Source organism: Haemaphysalis longicornis, unplaced genomic scaffold, assembly GCF_048455015.1.
Source record: "Haemaphysalis longicornis isolate Haplotype H1 unplaced genomic scaffold, Haemaphysalis longicornis Haplotype H1 scaffold_4, whole genome shotgun sequence".
Lineage (NCBI taxonomy): Eukaryota > Metazoa > Arthropoda > Arachnida > Ixodida > Ixodidae > Haemaphysalis > Haemaphysalis longicornis.
Genome location: NW_027526361.1, coordinates 71848804 through 71867304, shown reverse-complemented (window position 1 = coordinate 71867304; position 18501 = coordinate 71848804). Strand labels below are relative to the sequence as shown.

Here is an 18501-nt window from a genome sequence, read left to right as displayed (position 1 = left end):
GCAAATCCCCCTCGAACCACTCGCATTAACCACGCCAAAATCCACTAAATCTAGCATGTGATGCAAGGTGTGCCTAGTATTGGCTTAAATAAATGGTATGCGTCACATAATCAGTGCGGTGGTTTTAGCCATCATTGCTCGCAAAAAGTGTTTAGTTTACTGTACGTACCCCCTCCCCCCCCCCTCCCCCCCCTGTAATCGCGTGTTAAATACCGAAACAGTAAATCCTTAGCACTCCGGCTTGGTGACACATCATATCGCGTCATTTCATCAAGCGTTCGTTGAAAAAACATGAGGCTAATGTTGACCTGTTTGTTTATGGCATAAACGCCGAGGGCTGAATCCTCGTTCTCAGTGTAAACCTGCTTAAAACACTTCAGGAAATTACGTTATTTCATGCCCCGACAGGGACGCTGTAAATAACATGAATGCAAGAAGAGTTCCGTTATTCCACATGAAATCCCGTCTCGGCAAGAACGTAGCAACGTCTGGTGTTGTGGAGACAGGGCGTATACTTACAAACCCCTTCCATCAATCTTTTTTTTTTTTTGGAGGGGGAGGAGGAGGGGAGAGTAAATAGGGGGTGGGTGGCGGGGACGCTGTGTACATTTTCGCCGAGTCATTCGATCTGACGCTTTTCTCCCTCACTGTGTGCGGAATCCGTCCTCCTTCGTTCGCCTCGCATGTCTGGCAGTGAAGCGGTGGCAGAAGCTGTAACCCAACCCACGCTAGTATGTTGTGCGGTCTCCAAATGGCCCGGGTTAAAACCGGACGCGCGTTTTCATCACAGGGCTGACATTCGGAAGCATTTGTTACTCCAGCACTTGGGACCTGTTTGTCAACGCTGTCACAGCCCGGTTGTCAGCCTCAAGATAACTTATCTTTCCGTTCATCCGGCCATCGTGGTGGTGTATGCATGACTTACCTAAAAAAATATTGGTTCTAGCACGGCTGATGTGCATCGTTTTTTTCCTTCTTAAACACCCATAGCTCAGAAAGCAATGTTTGACACGGATTTTCGTGCAGGTTGTTTCTTAGGACGTTTCCGAAAAGTAGTGACTGGCTTAGTGAAACGTACAATAAGCTGGGGGCTGCTTTTTTGAGCGCGAAATAAAGTCTGCGCATTGGCACAGTTAAACTTTTTCCTGATTATGCGAAACATGCGGCAGCAGCTATTGCGGTTTCCCGATCTATCCGTTCCTGTCATTTTGATCCCTTCTACAAAACCACTATCGGTCGTACAGTTTTCTTCAGTAGTGGCATCTGCACCCGGTTTGAGAAACTGCTGATATGCCGCTATGCTGCCATCGGCTTGTCCTATTGGGATAGTTACTGCACTACCTTGGCAGTGGTGCCATATTCCAGTAGAGCAACAAAAAGCAACTGCTTCCAACTGTGACATTTTCCTGCGGTCGGCAGGTTTTTCTTTCTGTACAGTTCATTTATTTAAAAAGGTAAATGTGTGTACGAGTGCTAACGTGCGAGGTTCGAGTCGCTCGTGCTTTTTTTTTTTGTCTTCTATCATTTCAAAAATGTTTGGATTCGAATAATATGTATATAGAAAAACGGAATGAGTCAATGGGCATGAAAAAAACTGAATAAGGAGAAATGTTTTTGCAAGTTCTTAGAAGCGTTTAAAAATTGTTCGTAATCGCTCCTCTGTAGCAAAAATTCTCCATCTGAATAGAATGGTAGAAAGTCCCGCATATTTATCGTCGTCCTTTGTGGCAGCCATTAATCTCCATTACGCAAACATTTGTTGCGATTAACAAAATGAGCAAAGCATTGTACAACAGCGTGAAATTGTTAGAGCAGTATCGCTTTCTTCTTTTTTCAAGAAATAGATTGTGGATTTACACGTATACGCAGGTTTGACTGTAACAATCTTGGGCTACGGTGTAGCATCATGCCCAAACAGGTGTAATGCATTTTTGCCGGGTGTGCGTGCACTGCGGAAAAGCCTTCGTAAGTGTAATGAACACGGGCTCTTGTTCTAACACTTGTAATGCTTTCTGCAGAGCCTACGTGGTCTGCAGAGAAGCCTGTATCGTGGACGCGTATGTGTATTCCCTGAATTGTGTGGAGCGGTAAGCTGTTCCTCCCCGCTCCGCACGATCTTGGTCCTACGGTGGGGGACAGTGATTGTTTCAAAGCTGAACCTCGCTATAATAAAGTTAATAACTGATCAGGAACTATACCTTAGTATGACTATCATTTCGCTATATAGCTATCGGTGTTATCGGCGTCTTTCCCCCGCTCTGTGTATACCATTAAGATTTCCGGTACCCCATGTTAGTGCCTGGCACAAATCGGCGTTTTCATTGGCTTCAATTCAGAGTTCACTCCAGGCCTTTAGGGTTATAAGTAATTATTGTAAAAATTCAGCGTGGGTCAAATTACACAACTATATTGTTGTGTACCCGCCTCCACCCCGCACCTCCACCAAGATGTTACGAGGCAGAACCACGCAAACGCAGTGTATTGACGAAAATTACAATGCTAGGCAATGCCACCGAGAGAGTACAGAGACTGGTAGCTGTAAGCCCTTCGTCCTCTTCTAAAGTTCAGCCCAAGCGGCACACAGCCGTAGCTGCCCTCATCGTCTTCTTCCAACTGTTCCGTGACAATATTGAGGATATACCAAGCCATTTTACACTTATACTTCGCTAATTTGTGCATTACTTTGTGAGTAATGCACAAATTAGCGAAGTATTTTAAAGCATTAAAACCAACCTCGCCCCCCTTCTTTGGAGGACCCTTCCGTTACTTTCGGTATGCCATCCGAGTTGTTCTTTACGTTGGAAATTGCGTCTCCGAGGGGAAACATGTTATTTATGCCAACGCTGAACTTCTTCCTCATTAGCTGCATGCTTTACTGCCTTTTAATTAATGTTTCTTCAATCTTCGCCACTTTGCACCTTAGAAACCCGAAGGTCACTAGTTTTGCTTCTCAAATATATATGAACAACTCCGCCAATTTCGTTTGGTTTCTCATGCTGAAACTTTTGAAAGAGAAATAGATTAAAAAGGAGGGACAGGCAGACCGACGCAGAGAACAGTGTTTAATGAAGCTGGCAGGATTAGCTTCGCAAAGACGCCAGCTTTCCTTGTGAGATAGATGAGGAAATAGGTGCTAAACGTTTTGGCGGATGCTTAAGCTTTCTTAAGCTTTACCTTTTTAGCGGGGAATGCGATAGCATTACCAGGCCCTGTTCGCTCGCATCAAAACTGTCCGTGCAGTGAAAAATTTCCGCTTCTGCTCACAACGCTTTCTGTTGCGACGTGCAATACGGTCCCGGGAGTTTCAGAGGGTGCCGAAAGGTTGGGCGGCGGGATTTTAGGGGTCGGTCAGCATCGGTAACAGTGGATGCGTTGACTCAACCACGACCCAAAAACGTCACTCAGTTCCAATCCCATTGAATGCGGCTGGCTCAGCGACCCCATGAAAATCAACTACCCCTCTGTTGAAACGACAACGATGGCGGAACGCGAAGCTTTCTTATCGGGACGGCTTACTGCATTGCGATTGTGCCCCCTAGTGCTTTACTGATACGGGCATTTCTTCGCTTTCCCTGGCGTTAAGCCATAATCGTTGTTAGACGGAGGGGGGCACATTTTCTGTCTAATTTTGCACGTCCATGCACCACTCTCCAAAGCCAGACTAGTTCGACCGTGTCGAAAGGGCGCAATCGAATAGACGTCGGCTTCATAATGCAAAAGACCCAGGTTCGATTTCGACCACAGGAAGCGTTTCAAGTTTTCTCTACTTCTCCCACGATCATCATCATCACCAGTAAAAGTTCGCTCTCTAGCAGTGTGCCTTGGGTGGACTACACACATTAGTGAAAAGCTGACAGCTTCGCTTTAAAGCATTCTGGGTGCTGAAAACCACGCATATTCACATTTAAGATGGTCCAGGTACTTGCCGACGTCCAAACGTTGACAGAGTAGACAAGTGCGCTGTTGCAGCTTAAACCAGGTGTGCCTTGTTGATGTGGGAAGGTGACCTAAATTAAATTTGATTAGGCTTAGATCACCGGCTCCGCACGCACTTCTTAGCAGTAGAGCCCAGATTTGCAGGAGTATTTATTATGTCGAAGCGTTGAATGAAAGTACCGGCATGCCATCCAAGAAATCCGCATAATTCGAGGTGGCCCCTTTCAAATTATGTGTGGTTTAGCGCGCTGAGTAAAGACAGTAAAGAGGTCAAAATTTATTTCGGAAACGTTTGATTTGCATCTTCCTTTTAGGTGGCTCTGCGGCCATTTTGCAGTTCTGGGCAATTTGTAGCTGCTTTGTGCGAACGAATTACTAAGAGTTTCAGTTTATACTTCTAGACTGCCGACTTCATAAAGCGTACAAAGCTGGCTTTCCCCCATTCCGTAGTCCCACACACAGTTCGGTCGCCGTCTGCAACATCCCGTGGATCGTCAGCAGGCTTACATCTGTGGAGTTCATTAAATTTCCGCAATTGCGCACCTCGTTAAGCTTACCCGGTTCTTTACGGACGCGCATAATTAATAAACTACGCAGTAACCGTAATAAGCAAGATTATTTTTAAGTATTTACGATTGCTATTTACTGTGGCCCTCTGTACCTGCAGATTGATTAAAACATTTAATGGGCTTTGTGCGGGTGCATACGTTGTTGTATTGTTGCCAGTATTAAAGTATGCTGAATTTTGCTAAATTTGGACGTACCCAGCAGCAAAAGAAAAAAATAATAATAAAAAAAACGAAAGCTCCCCCAGGAATTGTGTGCCTCGAAATCGGGCAATCAACCCACCGCGGTGGCTCAGTGGCTAAGCCTTTGTGGTGCTGTTGCCAAGGTCATGGGTTCGATTCCCGGCCGCGGCGGCCGCTTCTGTGACGGAGGTGAAAAGCGAAAACGCCCGTGTGCACGAGATTTCGGCGCACGATGAAGATCACCAGGTGGTCAAAATTAATCCGGAGCCCTCCACTACAGCGGGCCTCATCGCCTGTGTAGCGTCGGCGGGTTAAACTTCGCAATCAATCCCATTAGGGCATTCAATAGAGTGCCCGAATATTACATTTTGTCCTGTGTTTTTCAACGTCGCTTCATCTTCCCCCTTTCCCCCAAAGAAACCAGTCAGCAAGCATTTAAAAGCGACGATGCGATGTTCAACTCCACCTGCGAAGTTGGTTTCACATCAGTGCTTGTGTGCTCAGCGGAAAGAACATCCAACGGCTCCTTCCTTATAGTTCACGAGAAATACTCGAACTATCAATACTAATACGAATCATTACACGGCCAATTGGAAGAAATATTTGGTGCAGACGTTTGCAGCAGGCTTATAAATTCTTCATCGGAGTGATGCGTTTCATAACGTGTGCTTCAGAAAAGAAAGCGCAAAGGGGACGCACCCTTTGGCGCAAACAGGGTATGCGCCGGCGGGATGTATTTCTTTTCACTCTGTTTCTGTTTGTCAGTATACGTGTAATGACATTCATAACCACATCAAAAATTCTGTTTTATCGATTTATAACGGATCTTTGCTGCTCACCTTGCCCGTCTTCAACACGCGCAAACAGCATCAACCCCTTTGAAACTTCAGCTTCCAAAATAGGGACACATTTTTGCTGCTCCCGAAATATCGGATATGCCATTACTGCACCGAGTTAAACGTGACCTTCTCAAACTACAATATAAAACAGAAGAAAATAGTTTACTAGACAATATATTCAATATAATTGGTGTTCCTAGTACTGATAACCCTGCGCCTATAATGTGTATTGGTACTTAATAATTATGCAAACTTGAAAAGTGCAGCAAAGATTTTGCCAGTCTGGCCACTTTTATGTTGTGGAATATTTTGTCAACTTGACGTCCTTTTTGCACCCCAGTGGCTTTGGACAACGACGCCGTTCGTATGACTGCAACATACGTTCGCTCGGTTTTGAAACAATCGTTTTTACCCTGTTTTGGTTCACAGGCAGTGCGCAATCAGTTTCGTGCGCCTTACTGCAACACCGTCATGTCCTGCCCTCTTCTTCCACGCCCCCGCTTCCCCCCCCTCCCCCCCCCCCCCGCTGAATTCTAAGCAAGATAAAAAGTTCCAAAAATGCATCATTAATCTATAATTGGTAGGGGTGAGAGATTGATCGGTTAACCTTCACATTAATCCATTAATGTTTCATTCGCGATTAATTTTTTTAAATGTTTAATCGGCTGAAGTCATGTGAACAAACTTGACCAAGTGTGACCCGCCGCAGTGGCTCAGTGGCTATGGCGTTGTACTGCTGAGCACGAGGTCGCGGGTTCCACTCCCGGCCACGGATGCAGCTTTTCTGATGGAGGCGAAAAGCGAAAATGGCGTGTGTACGAGATTTCGGCGCACGTTAAGGATCCCCAGGTGGTCAAAATTAATCCGGAGCCCTCCACTACGGCGCGCCTCATCGCCTGCGTTGCATCGGCGCGTTAAGCCCAATAATCAACCAAACCAAGTGTATCATGTTAAAAATCTGCGCAAGCATGTTGAGGAAAATATTCGCGTTCAAATAACCCCCCTCATGCCACAACAGTAAACTATGCAAGTATGAACCGAGATTATAGCGATGAAAACCGTAAGGTGGTAGCCAAGACAGACAGTAAAATGGCTATTCCTAATGCAAATATACATGGTACAAATACTGCGAGCCGGTACTCACACAGCTTCACTGTCGCATAAACTAACCCTGGCGTAAGTGAACCACGATAAATCGGTGTCCCATCCAATTAAAGTGAATGCATGTGATCTTAATTCAATAAGCAGTGCGAGTGACGAACGCGATAAGCGTCCCGGCCACATCAGTGCCGTGATGAGGACCCGCTTACCTAACCAGGAATGTCTGTGACGAGACTTAGAAGCATACTGGTATTATTGTTTTTGGTTTGTTATTCTAAAATATATTTTTTCATTTACCTTCACAAACCAACGCAACCCCTTAATAAATCAGATAACCGATTAAAGCCTACCGATTTCTATTCGACGCCCAGCCCTGGTAAGTGGTAATCATTTAGATCATTTTATTAACCTGACAAAACTCTTACTGCGTTGATTAAAGAGGTAAGAAGGGGGGTAACATGTCAATTTGTGTGAATTCATTTATTTAATGCTAATTTAGGCTCCCGGTCTCAGTGCACAGGGGACAGGATACAGCTGTCGGTATTTTTTGGCGAAGGCGATGCTGTGGTTTTGGGTATAAATACTGTGACCTGCCAGACAAAAAAAAAAAAAAAAGAAATAATGGCTGACATGTCGACTGGCATTATTTATTGTTTTGAAACAGTAAGTACTATTGATACTGAGTGTAGATAGCAGATTTTCACCAATTATTCGCATAAACTATAATGCTAGCAGCGTTTTCAGGTTAACATATACCGCAAGGGTTGAGGAGTTCTCGCATTTCCCTTCGTAGGAACATTTTAATTCGGGGGAATCCGCACGGAACATACGTACGGGATGCAAGAACGACTTTTTTACATTGATCTCAAGAATAATTTTTACATAGTTTTTTTTTATCATGTCTCGCTTTCAGGTGGTCCTGGCAGTATTGTCACAATGTAATGTCAGATAACTTTCTTTATTCTGTTGACTCTAAAGGCAGTGTATAATGTAATGTTGCCAGCGCATGGGGCCGAATGACAGCTAGCACAAAAGGAAGGGGTAAATATTTTTTTTGCTGTTTACAATCACGCAACTTTTCCGTTAGCTTTATATGTGGTTATGTCCTGTAAACTTTCTCGTCCGTCTTACTGCCCTTGTTTTTTACGCTGTTGCCTACAGCCATCGATGCAAGCAGTGGGAGAATCGCGCATTTACACCACAGCTACAAGCACATAAGCGCCGGTAAAAAAAAGAGAGGGAGAAATAAAAAAGAAGAAAACAACCAATGGACCTTTTCTATTGTCGATGTCCCTCTGACGAGCAATCATATCTACCACGGTAATGACAAAAACTTCAGACGAAATTTCAATTTAGTATACGTTACGTTGAAGCATTGAACTCGTGCACGCATTTTGTCTCTCCACATGCAGCTTGTATATTCTTAACTTTCCTGTTTCCATTAAGCTTGGACAATGAGCTCTCTGTCAGGAGATGAATCTAGTGAAATTTAGTTTCTTTAACTTCTTGTTATTTGTTCCCCGTTCTCCTGTTTGTCTTGTCTCGGTGCATGAAAGCCTCGCATTCACGCCGACGTTGTATTAATGAAAGTTAAGCTGACAGCCCGGGTCTATGTGGATTGCTTTTTTCTTTTCGCAATGTCAAGAGCTCAAACTGAGCCATTATATATTTCTGGAACAATCCTTTGTTATTCTATGCACGCGCTAAAATGCCATTGTGTTTTTCAGAATACCTTCACATTTCATGCTCTATATAATTGCTTTACTACAATACAAGTCATGATTCTCGTGGTCTACTATAAAGCGGTCTTTGCATGCTTGACACTGCGCGAAAGATAACTGAAGAACAAAATTTAATTAGGGCGTCAAACACAGTGCGGGACACTTAAGTTATGCTCAGTTCTATGGCTGTCGTGGTGGGCCTCGTTTCAATAAATCTGGTCGTCCCGTAGCTCCTTCGAAACGCCAGGTACACTCTTGCTTTGCTCTTTTTTTTAACCCGCTTGTATAAATGAACTGTAGTTACGGTCCAGCACGTGTCACGAATTCTCCAGCTAATGAAGGCATAACTTAGTGACAGAAGTGAGTGAAGTAGGGCTGAGGCGCTCGAGCCAGCTATAGCTTGGGTGAGATTGGCGGTGGTATGGCAGGACATGACTGAAAAAAATGATGCTGATGAGGCCAGACAAATTCGCAAATGGTATAATTTCGAAAAGAACTAAGTGTGACGTTTTCTTCTTTGTCAACCTTGGAACGTTTGTTTCAGGAATAATGAACTTCACCCAATTAACTATGCCAACTTTCTGCCTACGTCATTAGGAAAGGCAATATGACTAGCAAGGAAACTATATATTCGTCACAAAAATAGTACAAAGTTACCACGCGATCCGCAACAGACTGCCGTATTCATTGCAATTAAGCGGTGGAGCGCTGTCCTTTGTGGTATTAAATATGATCGAAAAAATCCCATTGTAATTCAATACACCACTCCAATCTTTTTGTCTCGCGCGAATTTCCTTTTTATTTTTTTTTTCTTGGTTCAGACCTGTTTCTGCAGTGGCACGGTTTGAAGAGACTGTAACGTAAAAATGTCCTAGTTGAATTTGTGTACCCGCTATTCTAATGGTTTTCTTCATTGACTCTATCTTAGGGTTTGCTCGCGGTCGCCGATCGTTCAAACGTTTCTTAGTGCTTGTTGAGGGGTTCTCATTTAAACGTTACTCCGAGTGATTTTTCATCGCCCGCACTCGGTTTTAAACATGACATCAGCGCACTCTACGGCTGTATAAAGAAGGATCCTTCATTCTGAATGTGAGCCGCGTGCATTGTGCATTTTCTAAGAAAAAAAACTGCATGGCCATCTCTTGCAGCCGTAACTATCGCTAAAGAATGGATAAAAACAGTGCGATATATCTCTGTAATTAAAGAAATTGGTAGACAACATATGTGCGCTTCCATTGCTGGGACACTGGGGACGAACTTCTTAAAAGAAAAAGTAAGTGAGGCTAAAGAGCCTAAAAATTAATAATGATAGGGGTGACACTTGTGGATAACAAAACAAAACCGTGGATTACAGAACAAACGTGACTTGTAGACATCATAGTTCAAGTTAAGCGGAAGAGATTGGAAGGTCATGTAATGCGGGTACGGATAACAGCTGCACCACGGAAGTGGCTACCAAGGGAAGAAGGGATATATGGAGGGTTGAGATAAGAAAATTCCAGGGCAATAAATGGACTCGGATAACTCGCGCAGCGGCTAAAAGTCTGCGGGAGAGGACTTCGTCCGCAGTAGGCACAACTGTAAGCTGTATTTAATGACGATGGTAATGATAATGATGTTATTGTGGGACATTTACTAATTAGTGTTAATAGGACTTACATTCGACGGTGGTATGATGATTATGATTATAATTCAGCTCCTCCTACATGGCGAAGAACAATTTATTTCAAGCTGGAGTTTATCGGCATCCGGCCTTCTGAGAAATAGATTAAGTTAGTCAGCAGAAGCGAGCGGGAGAAACGCGACATTTTTTTTCTCCGGTGATCCTTCTATGTGCCCCTATTCAGCTCTAGACGTCATGACAAGGGTGTTAATCTTCGTTAAACATGATAAATTTAATTAAACTTAGGTTAAATGTACAACTTTTCTTGCAGGAGTGGACGTATAAGAAAAATTGAAATCTCCAAATGCCTCCACCTTGCTTGATTACAAAGTGACTATCTTGTCATCAGCATCAGCTCATTTTGCGCTTTGAATCTCAATTATGTAAGGTACAGTTGACCTCTCATGAATCTCTTATGAGCTGCATTACTTCTGTGCCAACGTGCGCTCTTATTTTGGACGCTTATTGCTTATCTATATGTAAATGCGCAGTTAGGGAAGTACACAGTTGTGGTATTACAGATCTCTCCACCTCGTGTTGCTCTATCGTGAGATACAATTTTGTAAGGGGCGCATTTGTCCATTTGCTAAATATTCGTAAATTGGTTTTCCCAGAGCGGATGCCTATTATTGTTTTAATGCTGGCTTGAACTGATACGGTCCTCCAGTTGTAAATTACGGTTTACTAGAGTAGTTTTAGTGATAGATATGTTTGAAACGGTTCCTTTCGGAAGAACTGCATCAGCGGCCGTCACGCAGTTCTTTCACTGAGACGCAGCGACGGCACAAAAAACGTGAGTTCGCCTTAACGATAATCGGTACAGTGCCAGCGGATCAAAATTTCGCGTCGGAAGAGTTCGGCAGCGTCCAATATCTTATTCTTGGCTGGTGGTCGCGTAAGATACTAGATGGTATTATTTCAACACTTTCTTTCGGTAGCCGCAGCAAACACCGGGTGGTTTCAGTCAGATCTGCGATAAACTACTAATGAGCGGCGCGATGCCTTTCCTGCAAAGCTCTGAAGACCACCAGAAAAACTACGCAGCTCAAAAACAACGTAAAAGAAACTGCCAGTGCCGACTGAAATACAACTATATGAAAGCTCCGGGAGGGCACTTCCGGCCGAGCAAGCGGCCAGGCCTTCGGAGCTGTTTTTCTTTCAACAGCTCAACTCTCGCAGCAATAAAACTCACTAAGTTTGGCTTTGGCTTCGCTGTCGTCTGGACAGGCTCTTCTGCCATCTCGACGGGCCTGGAGCAGTTGCGTTCGGACGACCATTCGTCAGTGTCGGGCGGCACCTCCTTACCCCGGGCTCGGCGTTGGTTCCACTGCTTTTCATTGGCTGTTGAAGAAAGAGAACAATGATTGACGCATCCTCCAATGGGCACGCAAGCAGGTTGCTTCCAACAAACAGCCCATTCAGGTGACAACGAATATTGCGAGTATGTTTCTTCAAGCTTTGAATCTAAACGAAACGAGCTACGTGCCACCAGCTTTAATCAACACCGATGGTGAAAGGTAGGGCTTCTAATTCGTGCGTCTTATTCGGTGGGCAGCCGTGGTGGACTGACGTCACGTCGTACTAAAGGTAAGCACACAGTCTTCTTAAAACTAAACATACTCTTGCCTGAAGTATATACAGCGGCTACGATTACCGACAGTTGCGTCACAGGCAAAATAAGGTTTTTTTGCCACACAAGAATTTGTTGCACTGTAAATAATTCCTGATCCTACCGTGGGTGGCGTGCCTTCTGGCAAATGTATCACTCTGGTGGTTTAAGCCCAAATTAAATTTCACATTATCTGGCTATCACGTGGCTTGCACTCCCATTTAATTATTGCCTTAAATAGGCAGCCGCAACGCGATCCGCAACATTCCTTATATTTTGTGCAAATGGATTGTTTTGTGGAACACACAGTTTTAAGCTCAAGCAGTGGTAGTAGTGCATAAACACACAAAAAAGAACAAATTTAGACTTTCATTCACAAACACTCTTAAGTTCAAGCAGACATCTTCTAGCGTATTAGTTATTTTAAGTCCTGGTGGTCTCAGGCACTGGCACGTATCAGTAACTCAATGTGTGTTTTGTATTGGCAACATTACCTGCCCGAAACTGCGCATATAGTTCATTTTATGAGGAAATGCTTACGAATTCTGAGTGGCAAGAATGCATCTCAATTACTTTGCACAACATCCGCTTTTCGTGCTCTGTTTTGTCTCGTTGTCTCCAATGAAGCTTAGCCGGTTTTGTAACGTTGGCAACCAAACTTTCCCTTGATTCTAGCGAAGCCAACGCCGACCAGTTCAAGCCAGTGTAGCACTGTCTACGAAACGGCGACGCTGCGAAGGTAAGCGTGCGTTTTGTAGCTAAAGAAGACTTTTTTTCTAAAATGTGATATTTGGGCATCACTTTATTGCAGCAGCCTAACCAGTTTTCACGTGTGCAAATACGTCTGATTAGGTGGCCGGAAGTTCATATTCCGCGTTCAAAATTTAGACCGGGGTTTAATCGCAATGTCAACTTGCACTCAAACAGCATGCGACACTGTGGATGACGAATGTATTCGACAGAATGCGTGGGCGCATGAGCCCTGCAGGCTTCCCATCTTGATGCGATAGATTTCGTTATAATCTGCGTACACTCTAGGTATGCACCTATTGTGTACGCCCTGTTAAAACAGGTCCTGCTGCTATGCTTAGAACGGTTCGGCATGAGCATTCGTACAAAGCTGCAAATAACAACCGCTACGATTTCACAAACTATATTTTTCCAGTGTTCCAAAATGACGTATTCTTTTGCTCTTCCTGATTGAGATTGTCTGAACGAAGCTATTTGATAACGAGAAGACACAAGTGTCATCCCCTAAAGTTTTTCGCATACGCTAACACTTTTGCCTTAAAACCCTTATATACCACACGCAAGCGCGTAAATGTGCACTGCGAATAAATTTTATATACCAAGGACGTATTTTTTTCTTATTCTGCTTGACTTCGAATTCCAGAAATAAACAATGTAGGCCGCATTCAACTCTCAGCCCGCTACACCAGCTCTGGTACTTCCCGGCAAACAAAGCTAATAAATATGTTAACACTTTTTACCAACCCAGCGCAAAAACAATTTAAAAAATGGGAGTAGTTTCAATCTGGCAGAGCCTACATAATAAGCAAACACTCGTACAAATCAACACGCGTTCATAGCTGAGAACCAATATTTGCAAGAATCCAAGCTATAATGAGGGCTTAACTTTATTTGAATGAGCAAGCTTCTCAGAACAAGGATCCGAGGTGGTTCAACAAATCTCAACCGAAAAAAAGTAAAAGTAAATAAAGGACACCTCGCGTCGCTCTTCCGACATTCTATTGCGCAATTTTTTATTATAACTCGTTACATGTTAAGTATGATTTCCTTAAAATAAATTAACGTGCTTATCTGCTTTAAGTCATTCGGTAATTTTGGCGGAGTAGTGTAATAACGTCACAGAATTTAAATAAAACACTGGAATTTTGTAGGCAACACATTTTGAAAATATTTTATTTAGTTTTAGTTGTATCAGACTGGAAACTGGCGAGGCATAAACATCACATAATTCAATATTTGGAGGTGAGCGACAGTGGTAGCTGGTGTAATCAGACCTAAGAAATAATTATGACGTACGTGCACTAAATCAATCATGAATAACCATTTTTCATTAAAGAGGTATGAAAGTTACACCGTATGGCGCATTTTTAGGGTAAAGAGACCCGTACACAGAAAAATACAGGCGTACAATCGCGATCTACCATCAAAAATTGGTATACAGAATTCAAGAAACAATCTGATGCAATGCTTGTTTAATTACCGGTGAAATGTTTGGTACGTGTAAAGTGCGTAACAAAGGTAATAATCTATAGCACAATCGCTTATGTAAAAAACTTAATTTTTTTGGCTAGCTAATCATCCCCTTGTCGTTTTATGTTACAGTCATGGACGTCTGTAGCCCGCAATAATCCTTAAGCGCAACATAATTTTTCTTACTATACCTTCGGGGCTATGTGACCTTAATCGGCCTTGGGCACCATACAAGAATTTTCTCCGGCATTTCACCTGTATCTAGTAGGCTTCTTTAATCTCGTGTTCAGTTGATTAAAGTTACAGGACAGTAACTAACCTCCTTGTAATTAGACTGATTAAATCTTACCGCATGGGACGTTCATATTACCCCATTCTTTAATCCAAGAAATATCTTTTAAAGATGCCTTCACAATTTTTTCCAGGTAATTTTAATTTTTGCTTGAAAGGTGTGCTTCTGTATATGCAGAAAACAAATTATCAGCTTTATTTTTATAGCGACGTAATAAGCACACCTATTACGCAGCCTGACGTGACGTTCTTCTTCCAGGGCAATTCCGTTTTATCGATTCTTCTACTTGCCGTATCGAATAATATAGTTTATTAAATACTACATAGCAAGCTAGAAACAAATCAGTTAAAATATTTCATTGATTCACAACCATTCAAATATATATTTTGCGGAGTCTTTCGGCTGTTTACTGTTTATCGGAACCGGAAATCGTGCACAAAAGCTTCGGGACGTCGTCTGCTTCGTAATTTCCTGAGAACAGAAATCATGCAACCGCCCCGAAATTTGCTGATTCCGTGACCGACGGTTCTTTTTTCCACTTCCACCCCGCTAACATGCCAGAAAACTGTTGACTCTGCCTCCTATTTTGAGCGGAATATTCTATGCTCCGTACCTAGGCTCCTTTTCATATAATCTTAGCCCAGGACTTGACATGTTCAAGAGGCAAGCAATTTATCAATTTTATGCGCCCCGATGGAGTGGAAAGGGTTAGAGTTTCATAGAGATTCGATAGAGTTTGCGCCACAGTTTCATATTATGCTTACCTGTTCCTGATCAGCCGCGAGCCCATGGCTCTTTCTTTATTCAAATTCCCCGCCTCGCCCTTCTCCTTCTGCGATTCTCATTTCGCGGCTAGAGAAGGCGGGCTAGGCGATGTCCGTGCTTCGAGGCTCGGTATGCAGGATACAGGTTTGGACCGGCAGGGAGCGACCTAATGAAAACCGATGGTGGCCCGTGGTCCGCCTATCCTCGTGACCAGCAGTGTCTATCGCTGCGAACGGTGGTGGGGGAACCGCCTCTCCTAGAGATATTTTCTCTAGAGCCCTCGAGTCCGGCGCGCGCAGGTCCACTTATTCGTCCCCATCCCCCACTCCTCCTTACTGAATCGGTTCATCCATTTTTGTTTGGCGTTGATCCCCTCGGAGGTATATCGTCAGCGGCGCGACAGGAAGCGAAATTCCACGTTTGGGCTGACAAGGATGGTAATCACAAACGAGAAGCGGGGGCAGCAACGTTACTGCGCGATAGCAACAATTTGTTTCTCTTGGCCTGTTATAGCTTCCGTGTATTTTTTGCGACAGTTACTGAGAAGCTGTTACGTTCTCTGTTGGTTAATATTTGTTCAAAATAAATAGAAGCCAATTGTATATACGGCACAAAATGTAGGTAACGAGTTCACTGAGCAGCAAGTACAGCGCTGTGCATATTCGTTTTCCCTTTTTTTTTCTGTTTAGTAGTTTTTGCGCTGTTTGTTCTATCAAAATGTTCCAACTCGACAGATATTCCGTTTTAGCGAGTGCTTTGATCCCAATACAAGCGCTTCAACGGGCTGAAGAGAACAAATACAATATGCGACTGTATTTTGACTTACTAGAAATAGTTTGGTGGTTATTTGTTGTAGCGAGGGCTAAAGCGCTCAAGTCAAAATGTAATCGTTTTCAGATTGTAACCACCGTAAGTGTCTTACCACGCAGTGCAGCCCTCGGTAATGAATAACACTGAAGCTGCTGCACTTAACAGAGACCCGCCGACTTCACGTGGGGCTGTTGACTCTTCCCGTACGTCGCCTTCATAGACGTCGCCTTCACACTGTAAAAAATAACAAATATGACATAAGAGTGTGTACTGTCCCCAATAGGCGCGAATGGCTCACAGAATGTTCTAATGCTGTAAAAACTACTGTGTTACTTCTAGAAAAACCGATCTGCATTTGTACTTCCGTCCACAAAGACGTGATGTCGCCTTCATGGCTGCAAAAAAATGCGATGTAGGTCCCGCTATAGTCCAATTAGGAAACGAATTGGCTTATGTTCACAACTTCTCATCATCTTATATATATATATTCTATACAAACCGCACCCTCTGAAATAAGACAGCGTACCATAATACGCAAAATTCCGTGTCATTATTTCAGTTTCTCCGAGCCGTATAGTTCACGACGATGCAAACACCTTCCGTTTTTAATTAATAACGCTCCTAAGCCAGTAAAAAATGATAAAAGAACAATGCTGCATGGTTCGCAGTTGTATTGAGACACTCACTGGCGCGGTCAAGGATATTTCGTCTTGATATTGTGCCCCGAAGTCTTTCAGAAGGTGATATTTGAGCTTTGGTATATTGCAAGGCCAAGGAGCAGAATTATCAAGAGAAACAAAAGGGGGCGGGAGCTTGTTTTTTAAATGGTCATCTGTCGTTTTAAGGACAATTCGACACACGACCGACTAGCGGCATATTCTGAACGACGAGTGTAGTTTTTAACATTTGCTGTCTCCCTCGGACCCATGGCAAATATGTCCGAAGTAGGATTCCTTGCTTGTGTTCAGGTGCTGTGCCACCGAAATCGGCACACCTCCTGTCCGGGAAGAAGCTGGACGGACAAAGGCGTGTTTTGCTCGTACGTGCACCCTGACCGGGGACACGCCAAGAGAGGCGAGCACGCACCAATTTAGCTCTTTGCTGAGTCACGTATTCGATATTGCGTGCCTCCGGAGTCGAGCCAGGGCCAGTAAGGGGCCCCTCCAGGCGCAGCTTTTGCTGCTGCTGCTGTTGACGAGTACCGCCAGCTTCGATATCGCTTTGGTCGTATAAACAGGGTCATGGTCCTGTATGGAGGAATTTCTCATCTGTGGGCGGTATGTGTCCGGTCGTTATGGCATATTCAGTTTGAAGTAGCGTCGCTGAGGTGACGTGATTAAACAATAAGAGGTTAAACAATGAGCAATAAGCCTGATTAAACAATAAACGTGATTTAACAATTTCGCGAATAGAATACAAAAATAAAATTTCCTGTAAAGTATTCTGAACTGTAAGCACTGGCGTAATGGTGTGAAGTCACCGCCATGAAAGAGAACGGGTTGGGGATGAGTGCAAGCATTAAAAAATGTAGGAAGCTCGAAGTAGCGCGTAAGACTTAAAGGTAGCGAAGCTGTGCACAACCTTCACAACCATCACGAAGGTTTAAGAACACTATTGCAGCCGATTTGCTTCTTCTTCGCTGCCGCAATGACTGTTACTCCATCATTCTTGCTATAAGTGTGAGCTTCTTTTATTTATTTGGAAGTGATAAACATGGGACATGATTTTGGAGAGGCGTACGCTATGATGTGTCTTTCTCATTCCGAGCGAATGTTGCCATGATTGCGGCGAACACTGCAGTTTTTTTTGTTTGTTTTTTTGCTAACCTTGGCCAATCTTCCTAAGTGGGTATGCCTGGCTTGACAAACGTGCGCAGGGGACGCTGGGCGGTCGTCACGAGGCACGCACACGTGATCGCTAGGTCTTAGTTTTGTTAAGTACCAGACTATTTATTTATTTATTTATTTATTTATTTATTTATTTATTTATTTATTGAATACTACCAGCCTGAGAGCCAGGCCTTGGGCAGGGTGGGATTACATGTTTACATTCACAAGGACGCAATAGTTAACTGGGTACATATTAATACAACACATCGACAACATTTGTCAAAGAAGAAAAAACTAAAGAAAACACAACAGAGAAAGCGCATACCTGCAGAGAATTTTACGCACATGTCACTTAACGCGCCACTGCAGAAGATGTAAGCCGATAACAACTATTTGCAATTAGAAAACCATGGCACGATGACAAAAATTGCTATACAAGGAATAACTTAAAAAAAATGTATTCGGAGAAAACGTTTACTCATCGCTGCAGAAGAAAAAAAAACGGCAACAATGTTCATATAAAAGAGAACACGATACGCGCACAACTGTTTTGAAAGGCACCGTCTACAGATACGAAACCACTATGGCACAGAGAACATAAAAGTCAGAAGCAGCGATTAGCTTACAGCAGTATTAAATATACCCTTAAGAGAGAAGTTAAACGAGAACAATGAGACAGCAACTTAACTAGAGAGGTTTTTCATGAATATTTCCACAGTAGGGCATTCGACCGTACTCTGAGGTAGGGAATCCCAACAAGCGACTGTCTGAGGAAAGAAGGAATGTTTAAATACGTTTGTGCGACAAGAAAAATCTCTAACTTTTTTCGCGTGATATCAACGCGTCGGGTGCCGATCGGTCATTGCGTGGTAGTTTGTTTGTCTATGCCAAGTTTATGCCTGCTTATGCCAAGTCTGTCTATGCCTGCACTCCCGTGCACGCGGTTGGCAGTTTTTTGGCATTTTTA

At 43.5% G+C, this 18501-nt stretch overlaps 1 protein-coding gene and 1 long non-coding RNA gene across 2 annotated transcripts in view; one reads left to right on the top strand and one right to left on the bottom strand.

Moving 5' to 3' along the window:
• Nucleotides 1–18501, top strand: part of LOC144178906 (homeotic protein ultrabithorax-like) — a 394614-nt gene that overhangs the window by 32512 nt on the left and 343601 nt on the right. Inside the window, exon 2 of the transcript XR_013324095.1 lies at nt 12294–12357. The gene's annotated coding sequence lies outside the window, so the exon portion shown is untranslated. The remainder of the gene's footprint in view (nt 1–12293; nt 12358–18501) is intronic.
• The window catches only part of LOC144178907 (uncharacterized), a 134248-nt gene that overhangs the window by 33546 nt on the left and 82201 nt on the right, over nt 1–18501 (bottom strand). Inside the window, exons 2-3 of the long non-coding RNA XR_013324096.1 lie at nt 15818–15939; nt 11202–11350 (exon numbers count right to left, since the gene is read on the bottom strand). This is a non-coding gene — a long non-coding RNA (uncharacterized LOC144178907). The remainder of the gene's footprint in view (nt 1–11201; nt 11351–15817; nt 15940–18501) is intronic.